Raw genomic sequence first — 9,544 nt, 5'->3', positions numbered from 1 at the left:
AAGGCTTTTAACATGGGCCATGTTGCATTTCTTGGAAGTTTATAGTATTGTTTTTGTTTTTTCTCCCTTTCATGCATGTTGCTTCTGGCAGCATTAGTTATTTCGAATTTGATAAACTGTAGAAGGTAAATGCTCTCACCTTTTATCGTTATGACCTAAAAGGAAAGTCAACACAAGACTAATATGCAACTTTTAGATATTATAGCTATCATGGAATAGTGGTTTGTTTCCTACATTTGTTCTCAGACAAATGATTATTTTTTCGATAATACTGTGGTGAACGTGCTTTTCCTACAGAGATCAAAGACATATCGAGGGGTGGATCATGATACAATATAGGAATGATCATGATCCTTGCAGCCATGACAACTCATGAATATTACGAACAACAGTATGTATTTAAGAAAAATATAATAGCACATAACAATAAAAGAGTAGTTTTATTTTCAATCAAACGCATTTGTCCACGCCAGAAGCTGTCGGTTTACGATGTGGAAAATCTTCCACCTTAAATACTACCTTTCCTCTTTTGAACGTATTAGTCATGCCAGTTTGTGTGTTCAATTCCTTTTTAGATGACGACTGAATTGTTAAACCCTGAATACCTGAAAAGTGTATCATATAAAAATAAGAAGATGTGGTATGATTGCCAATGAGACAAATCTGCACAAGAGACCAAATGACACAGAAAGTAACAACTATAGGTCACCGTACGGCCTTCAACAATGAGCAAAGCCCATACCGCATAGTAAGCTATAAAAGGCCCCGAAAAGACTAATGTAAAACAATTCAAACGAAAAAACTAACGGCCTGATTTATGTACAAAATAATGAACAAAAAACAAATATGTTACACAGCAACAAATGACAATTAAGCACTGAATTACAGGCTCCTGACTTAGGTCAGGCGCATACAGAACGTGGCGGGGTTAAACTAGTTTGAAGGCGCCAACCCTCCCCTAACCTGGGACAGTGGTGTAACAGTACAACATAAGAACAAACTATAAAAAGCAGTTGAAAAAGGTTTAACTCATCAGATGGATACAAGTAGAAATACATCTAACAAAAACACAAAGTGGACGTGGCAGGGTACTTATACATCCCCACACAACAAAAAGACACTAAGTACAGATCTGAGAGTACTCGCAGTTACTGACATCTAGTTCAAAGCCAATAACAACTAAAAAAGAAACTCGTGCATATAAGACTAAAATATCAATAGTACACATCCAATGGATTTAGTACAAAGACGTTATTAACAGTCAGAGAAAAACATGACCTTGTGGAATGCCAAGATACAGGTATCGACAGATGTTTATACAATAATATTTAGTTTGATTTTAATTTACTGATAGCAAAATTAATATTAATACAAATAAAAACAATATTCAAAGATCTAATTACAGTGTTGAATCGGTTACCTATTAGAAAAAGTTTATTTAAAGGATCGATAATTAACATTACCCGGATCGTTTCTAAATTTCCGGGCTTGGTAAACAACATCTCCGTAAAAGTTAGGATGTTCTATCCCGTTCGAAATAAGTTTTCTACAGGTACAACCAAACTTCAAAACCAAATCTTTATATCTATGGAAGAATTTAGTAAAGGTTTTAGGTAATTTGTGGTAACGAAATCCCTGACTTAATGATTAGTAATACATTTATTACGTTCATTGAAATCCAAAACGTCACAACAGACACGGGCATAGCGAACGAGTTGTGATATATAAATACCGTAAGATGGTGCCAAAGAAACATCACCGTCCTAAAAAGGAAAATTAACAATAGGGAACAAAAAATCGTCCCTTTTGTCGTAAATTTTAGTGTAGAGTTTCCGTGTAAAACTGAAATACTTAAATCTAGGAAAGGACAGTTATTACCGTCTATATCTGATTTATTTAAAGTAAGTTCCTTTCGGTAAATTTCGGCTGTATATTTAGAAAATTCTTGATTATTTAACGAAAAAATATCATAAAGATAACGGTAAGTATTGTTGAATTTATCAATTAAATGCAATTTAGACGGGTCTTTACTGAGTTTAGTCATAAACTGTGATTCACAACAGTACAAGAACAAGTCTGCTATTAAAGGGGCGCAATTGGTGCCCATATGAATACCTACAACCTGTCGATAAACTTTATTGCCGAAACGTACATAAATATTATATTAAAAATAACATTTTAAAAATGTAATGCGTCCGAAGCGGTTTTCCGGATTTACCTTTATCATGAACACCCAAAGCTAAGGAGGATGAATAGATAATAAATAATAGTGATGAGCTATAGGACCAAAGGGACAAAAAAAAACAATAGTCAAATCCGTCTAGGGTCAACTTTGCCCGAGGGATTTGACTTGTTTCAAATAATACGTGGAAATGAGAAACGAAACAAAACGTCTAGAAGACGAAGTCTCGTCAAAATGTATAAGATTTTGCACTGTTATGGGTAAAACAAATAAGCTTATGTAAAAAGCAACTAAATCCTTTAAATCACGAAAAGATAATAATTTTTAAAAGTAATTAATAATGAAAAAGGATCACACTTACAAAATTAAAATTAAAATCAGATAAGGTTATAAGAATTAGAGTTTGGATGTCTTGCGATGCCAAATTTCACACAAACATGTGATATTTGCAATTTTTCGTATTTGTCACACTTTGATTTAATGTAAGTACAAACAAATCTTTTGAATTATATTTAACTTGTTGAAAATAAACACTGAGTGTCATCAACATTGTGAAATTGACTTTGTGATTGAAGCAATTAAACAGAAAATACCCCAAGTTGTTTACGATCTCAAGTTGGAAACGGGAAAGAGTGATACTAATATTCAGAGTCCATCGACCATACGACAGACACGATATTGATTTGTCAGTCATGTTGAGTAACTTTCACGCCTTGTATTATTAAAAGATAAAAGATTTAGTTCTTTTGTTTATAGATATAGGAAGATGTGGTATGAGTGCCAATGAGACAACTCTCCATCCAAGTTACAATTTATAAAAGTAAACCATTATAGGTCAAGGTACGGCCTTCAACACGGAGCATTGGCTCACACCGAACAGCAAGCTATAAAGGACCTAAAAAATTACTAGTGTAAAACCATTCAAACGGAAAAACCAACGGCCTAATCTATATAAAAACGAGAAACGAGAAACACGTATGAACTACATAAACAGACAACAACTACTGTAATCAGATTCCTGACTTAGGACAGGTGCAAACATTTGCAGCGGGATTTAACGTTTTAATGGTACCAAACCTTCTCCCTTTTCTGAAACAATAGTATAACATCACAACATAGAAAAACACACTATAAAATATTAATTGGAAGGCTTAAGGTTGCAATTCTGTAAATATAGACAATGCAATTTCCCATAGGAACTCCCTTTGTGGCTGAAACTGTGACACTTTTACTATGAAGTTTCGTGAAAAATAATATCCCAGAACGGAAAGTTTATATGCACTACTATTTTATTCAAAGGTCAAAATATAGGGCTGTGCGGCATATTTTCAACATTTATATGCCCTGAACTTCTAAGAGTTTAAACTTGTACTAAAATGCTATACTACCCTTACCTCCATATTTGGACCTCCTAAGAATTAAAATTTAGGCGCTACCATGTTTTTTTATACTGGTTACATTCCCAAGTGATGTCTCTATGAGATGAAACACAGAGATCATAAATGGGAACCGGTACGTTAACAAATTAACATATCTATGAATATTATATATCTCCCCAAAAGAGGCGTGGTTTGAGAAACAGCTGTATTTACAAAGTGCAACCTATACAAACATTTATTCAAATAGAAAACTCTCTATAAACACTTTTTCTCACAACAATACTTATTTATCAGAATTATAGCCTTAAAGAAATCACTGCATATACTCTAAGTTTCCTTTTACACTACATTTTATACCCCTACCCCTGTTTCAATTTTTTAAAGAATTTGAAAACAAGACTTTAATTTTTGCCAGCTTACCCTATGTGCATGTTTTCTGACATGAACTGTCTAAAACCTGTTTGAAACTATTCTGATAACAAATTGAAAGCATTTTGTAATACTATAAGTGTATTGTTTAGTAGTTAATCATTCCAACTTTCAAGATTATACAAAGTATCCAATCCTGCCTGTGTCTCCAGTCCACATCTTACTGAATGCCTATTTGTCAATGAAAGTTCATAATTTCTGTCTCAAATGGTCAGTTAAGAATTCTTGTCTCAACAGTATCATCCCTGACCATATATCTAACATAAGTTAGTTAATATATGAACTAGAAGTGTCTAAACAAAGCCATATTTGCAAAAGTTGTATTTAAGAAGATATCAGTCTGGTGCATAAATTCAATAAAAGTTTGATAGAAATGACTGCTTACATCTTATTTTTGCATAACTTCCCAGCACAGTTATTGTTTTCTTCATAAAAGACCTTGAAAATAATAAAATCATGGCATTTACAAGTTAAATTATCTGTTTTATGACCCAGGGGTAGGCATTTTTTTTCTGTTTTTTGTCCCTTGGGCCTCACATTTCTTAAATATTTTCCCTGTTTCTAGCAATGTGGAATATTTAGTATATATTTAGGATAGAACACACTATTGTAAGTTTTATTGAGGTCTTTTTGTAATTCTAGCTTGTACTTTTTAATGCCGCGGTCACAAAAAAGCACATTTAGGTGTTACGGCTTACTTTTGGGTTATCGACAGGACAAAAACACCCCAACAAAAATATTTAGGAAGGATCAATGAGTTGCAATGACTGCGAAGAGTAAATATAAGCACTTCTAAACAATTTAAATTACAAATAGGCATATATTATGAATTTATTTTGAATTCAGGGCTCTAAGTAAACCATGCATACTGTAAACTGTGAATTTATGCTGAGTCATCATAGTTAAGGCTCAGGATTTTCTCAATCTTCATGAAATATTTATAAAACTTCATATTTGAGTTAAATTCTTTAAAATCTCTGAGATAAACCAGATTTTGTGAAAATCTGTATGTTCTATTTTTTAACCCTATATAGGTTGCAATTCTGTAAATATAGACAATGCAATTTCCCATAGGAACTCCCTTTGTGGCTGAAACTGTGACACTTTTACTATGAAGTTTCGTGAAAAAATAATATCCCAGAACGGAAAGTTTATATGCACTACTATTTTATTCAAAGGTCAAAATATAGGGCTGTGCGGCATATTTTCAACATTTATATGCCCTGAACTTCTAACAGTTTAAACTTGTACTAAAATGCTATACTACCCTTACCTCCATATTTGGACCTCCTAAGAATTAAAATTTAGGCGCTACCATGTTTTTCTATACTGGTTACATTCCCAAGTGATGTCTCTATGAGATGAAACACAGAGATCATAAATGGGAACCGGTACGTTAACAAATTAACATATCTATGAATATTATATATCTCCCCAAAAGAGGCGTGGTTTGAGAAACAGCTGTATTTACAAAGTGCAACCTTAACTCAATCAAAAAACGTAAATTAACACACAATGAACGAATAAATTTGACCTGTGACACCTGAATGCAAATACACAGTTAATAAAAAATTACAAGGGATAAATAATTAAAGTCAAAAGTAAATAAACAGGTTTAAACAAAGTTAAAGTATGATATCACTGGGAAATTTCAAACAATTTTAGAAAATCATCACTTTTGAAGAAACCTGCGTCATATTATACACAGGTAAATGAAACTAATTTTGTTGTTAAGTATACTTTTTCTTCTGTGTGTATAAAATCTTCCGTTTAGGAATACCAAGAAATTTCTTTAATATCAATAAAACTAATCTAACACTTGGTACATATGGGGTGAATATCAACAATAAAAATATACAATTAGTGCTAGATAAAACTTCATGTACAGGTCCAAGAACAGCATCTAAGGAAAAATGAAATAATTTTGATGTTCATAGTACGAAGAAGTGAAAATAAGTAGTAAATAAAATACCAAATTATCAAAGCTGGTATATAGACAAGATCCATGTTAACATTAAATAACAAAAAAGCATTACAATTAGTATCAACAGGTCAAATTAAAAAGAAAGTACGATTTGAGAGTACTCGCAGTTTATGTGTTAAATAACTTAAATGGACAATTAATATTCCTGAGTAACATTTTGAACATATCTTGAGCTCTTTGTTCATCATGTAGGTCTAACCACCCAACAGTGTGCACACTCCAAGTTCCAGTATCTGGCCCACATTGATCGGTCATCTGAAATAAATTATTTGTATTATATTTCGATTTACCAAATATTTATGATAGCGGTTCTACTTTAATATTTATTATCGAAACTTTCTAAAACTGACCCCTTTAAAAAAAAATACCACTGGCATTCTGCTGGCATTGTGCAGATCATATTTATATATTTGACGCGAATGAATGCTGTTCTAGTTTTGCAAAACGTTGAATTTGTCTTATCATTAAGAGTGTAGACATCATGTATCCGCAACCTTTCCTATTTCTATATCTAAAGACTTTAATTCAATGAAATGTTTAGAAAAAAAACCTCTTCCATTTGTGACAATATACATCCAATTTTAGTTTTTAATAATTAAAAAACTCCAAAAAATACCCAAACAAACACTTAAAATAACCCAATCAAAGATGCCAACCAAGCTTATAATTTGGAACGCCAGACGCGATTTTCGTCTACGAAAGACTCATTAGTGACGCTCGAATAAAAAAAGATAAAAGGCCAAATAAAGTGCGAAGATGAGGAGCATTGAGGGTTTTTGTCAAATACAACTAAGGTAATCTATTCCAGTGTTAGAAAATCCATTTTGTTTTCATACCTTTAAGTGTATCCATTGTAAAACATTACCTTTGCTGTATATTCAAATCTGCAAATCCTTCTAAACCATTGATTGGTATATATTGAAATTTACATACATTCTTTCTTATCTATTGGCATTGAGGACTATTTTTTTTTATTAGAATGAGTTTTGATGGTTTAGATATAAGAAGTTGTGTTATGGGTGCCAATGAGACAACTCTCCATCCAAGTCACAATTTGTAAAAGTAAACCATTATAGGTCAAAGTACGGCCTTCAACACGGAGCCTTGGCTCACACCGAAGATTTCCCAAATTAAATAGCTTCTTGGGGTTAGTTGAGCAGGAAACATACATTTTTAAGATGTTAAGTTTTTCTAGTTTGATCTTTGAATCGCGTGGTTTTTATCATAAAAATTAGGAAGTACATACATATACATACACCTAGCTAATAACAAGCATTTAAAAACATTAAACCTTGAATCGACTCATATTAATTAAAGTGTTGTCGTCCTTCATTTGTTTTGTTTGTTGCTACATAATGTTTTCATTGATATACTTTTATAAATTATTAAACAATTGGTGGCTCTTTCCAGTTATTATCCTTTTAGATATCTTACTTTTTCATATGCTACCAGGTCGTTTCGTCTTATTTCAGGGTCCATTGGCATTAACAGTGGAAATCCAAGGAGAACGACATCAGATTGCTTTATTTGATCTAAAGTAAGAAATTCATCTTGACATATTTTTTTTAAAATTTTTACGCATTCAATCAATACGTTAAACGAAGACTGTTTTGAGATAATTCACATGAAAATAATGTTCCGGGAAAACAACAATTTAAATCAACTTGTTCAACATGACCTTCAAAATGAATGTTGCTGTATTATCGATTTTAATCAAATTATTTAATGAATTTATAAAAAGAGTACACACGTACGCTGAACTGCACTGCCTTCTTTACTGATCACATTTGAATTTATATCAAAATTTTTCAAGATAAAAGTTTTACTATAAGTATCGTATAAACTTAACATTGTCAATGATCCATGTAAATAAGGTCAAAGGAACCCTGCCAGATAGACCTATCCGCCATAAAATCATTCCGTACACCAAATTAAAATAACAATTATTGTTTATAGTATATGAGAAACAGACCTAACCACGAAAGCTTAATATTGACAAATTAAGTATCAAAATGAGGCCAAAGTCAGATTGACCAAGCCAAACAGACACGAATATCATACAGTCATTCCGAACACCAAATGTAGTTGACCTACTGCTTATAGTATCTGAGAAGCAGACCTAACCAAGAAACCTTTAAGTTGACCAAATAACCATGAAAATGATGTCAAAGTCAGATGACGCTGCCAGGTAGCCATGTACACCCTGCAATAATATCATACATCAAATATAGTTGACCTTTTGCTTATGGTATCTGAGAAAAAAGATCAAACCATGAAATCTTAACATTTCGTTCAGCAATAAGCCATCAATAATGAGGTGAAGGTCAGACCCTGACAGACTATTATGTTAACATGACAATCATTCCATACATCAAATATAGTTGGCCTATTGCTTAGATGGTCTGTGAATCAGAAATAACCACAAAAAAGTAAACATTGACATATTCACTATAACATGAGGTTGAGGTAAGTTGAAAGCTACCAGGCGGACATGTACACCCTACAATCATCGCATACACCAGTTATAGTTGTTCTATACCTTATAGTATATGAAAAAAAAGGCCAAACCACGAAAACACGATGAACCAAGAAAATAAAGTCAATGCCAGATGAAACTTGCCAGCTCGACATGTACATCCTACAGTGTTTTGATACATCAATTATAGTTGACCTATTGTTTATATTATCTGAGATACGGAATTGACCAAGACTCATTTGTTGCCCTGGGCTGATTTCTGCTCTTTGGTCGGGTTGTTATCTCTTTGACACAGTCCCCGTTTCCATTCTCTATTCTTTTTAACCTTGATCACTGATTATCCATGAAATGAGGTTAAAGTCAGGGGCACTGTTTGGTCCTGTTTGGCGTACTGTTGATCTTGCATGATCCCATATACTAAATATAGTTATCATATTACTCATAATTGGAGAGAAATTCACGAGACAAAAAAAAAACCATAAATTTCTTTTTAGAAGCCGCTGAACCATTAAAATTAGATAAACGACAATGGGCATGCGGCAGACGGAAACTTCGCAAAATTAGGCATCTGTATACAAGGTATGACTCTTCTGACATATAAAGCTTAATGCAAAGAGTTAACGCTGTCGCCACCGCTGAATAAGCATCTCTATGCCGACGTAGGCGAGACAAAAATCTTCTAGTAGATTTGACAAACTTTTGATATGAATCCGTCAAATTGAGGATGAAATCTTGCACCTTCGTCAAATAGTATTTCGAGTTTACTTGCAGTTTTCTTATACTTTGCAATTTCATTTTTGTGCTTCGGGTCAATACTGGAGTATTTTAAACAACTGTATTAAATCTATTCCATTATTAAATCTAAAAACCGATTGAATACTTGATATTTAGCTATACAATTTGGAAAATATCGAGATATATCAGTGAGAATAATACTTGGAAACGAGAATGTATCAGCGAGAATAAAACTTCGAAACGAGAATATATCAGTGAGAATAATACTTGGAAACCTGAATATAGCAGTGATAATAATACTTGGAAACAGAACAAAGGAAATTGTTTTAATTCTATAAATATGCCTATATATTACAATT

The sequence above is a fragment of the Mytilus californianus genome, unplaced genomic scaffold, assembly GCF_021869535.1.
Source record: "Mytilus californianus isolate M0D057914Y unplaced genomic scaffold, xbMytCali1.0.p SCAF_4, whole genome shotgun sequence".
NCBI classification, from domain to species: Eukaryota; Metazoa; Mollusca; class Bivalvia; order Mytilida; family Mytilidae; genus Mytilus; species Mytilus californianus.
Note: the sequence above shows the minus strand (reverse complement) of the source record.